This window comes from Pteropus vampyrus, unplaced genomic scaffold (assembly GCF_000151845.1).
Source record: "Pteropus vampyrus isolate Shadow unplaced genomic scaffold, Pvam_2.0 Scaffold231, whole genome shotgun sequence".
In the NCBI taxonomy this organism is placed as follows: domain Eukaryota; kingdom Metazoa; phylum Chordata; class Mammalia; order Chiroptera; family Pteropodidae; genus Pteropus; species Pteropus vampyrus.
In genome coordinates this window covers 34,562-35,775 of record NW_011889012.1, presented here as the reverse complement: position 1 = coordinate 35,775, position 1,214 = coordinate 34,562, and the positions used below count along the sequence as shown (strand labels likewise).

Below are 1,214 nucleotides of genomic sequence, written 5' to 3'. Positions count from 1 at the left end.
TCTAAGGTGACAGACCTTGGAAATGCTGGAGTCATTTTCTTTTGCAGACCCCTCGAAGGCGCGACCTCCGCACCAGAGCAGGGGACCGCGGACCCTTTCGTTGTTTTGCCCCCAATGCCATCTCTCTGTGCTGCAAATATTACTACCCTTCACCCGCCGGGGGGACAGAGGTGCCGTCTCTCTGTCCGCTTCGTCTCCAGTCCCAGAGCTTCCCCCGCTTTGCTTCCTCCAGCCCCCTAATCTACCCCCCGCGGATGTCACGAACCCCGCTACGTCTCCTCCTTTCATTCTAATGGATAAAACGAGCTGCAGAACCGCCATTCTCCGGGGCGTTTTCTCAATGCGTGGAGCTCTTGCTTGCCAGCAATTTTCAGTTGGGCTGAAATAAACTCATCAAAGTTCCCAAGTTTAGACAGCTTCTTACGCCAGCACAGACATGGGGGGATGTTAATTCCGCGGACAGTGGCCCCGCAGGGAGACCCGTTCTTCTCATCACCGTCATAACAAACAGGAAGGCGCCGCCCGAGGACCAGCTGCGCGTCTTTCCCTGTCGGGCCTGAGTCCAGGAGGATTCTGCAGCTGGGACCTGTGACAGTTCTTCCTGCGACTGGGATCCAGCGGCACTGTGTGAGAGCTCCCCCTTCTGGCCTGGGGACTCCGTTTTAGTGAGGTTTCCTTTCATTAATTTTCACAGTGACCTGCCCCAGGCAGGGTACACTTAAAGCAGCAGCAGCGAGGTGTCACCCCAGCCCTAACAGCTCTGGGGCCAGTGCTCTTTCTTTTCTCCACCAGGGCCTCAGCGGGCTCGTAGGTGTCACTCTCAACCTTGGGCGGGCACTGCGCGCGCCCGGCTCTGGTCCCCACGCACCCCTCCCGGGTAGGCGGGGCGCTGGCTCTGACGTAGGGTGAGGAGCGAGCGCCAACGAGCTTTGCCGACACACCTCTCCGGTTCCAAAAGCCTGTGTGACTTTACCCTGGGCTCGGCCCACGCTCGGGGGTGATACAGAGCAAGGGGCGAAGCACGACGCTACTCTCAAGGGACAGGGAGGGGACAGGGCACACGCGCCCGGCGGCGGCGGCGCTAGCGCGGGAGCGAAGCTTTGAAAGGCTGCAGGTGTGCTTGGGCATCGTCGTGGGGAAAGCTTGGACTTTGAAAAGAAAGTCGCCGTGGAGCCACGGAAAAACACTCGGAGCTGGTCCGGGAAGTTGAGACA

The 1,214-nt window shown here is 59.6% G+C and overlaps 1 long non-coding RNA gene across 1 annotated transcript in view; it reads right to left on the bottom strand.

Moving 5' to 3' along the window:
- Nucleotides 1-98, bottom strand: part of LOC111728829 — a 3,329-nt gene extending 3,231 nt beyond the window's left edge. Inside the window, exon 1 of the long non-coding RNA XR_002775970.1 lies at nucleotides 16-98. This is a non-coding gene — a long non-coding RNA (uncharacterized LOC111728829). The remainder of the gene's footprint in view (nucleotides 1-15) is intronic.
- Between the last annotated feature and the right edge of the window lie 1,116 nt (nucleotides 99-1,214).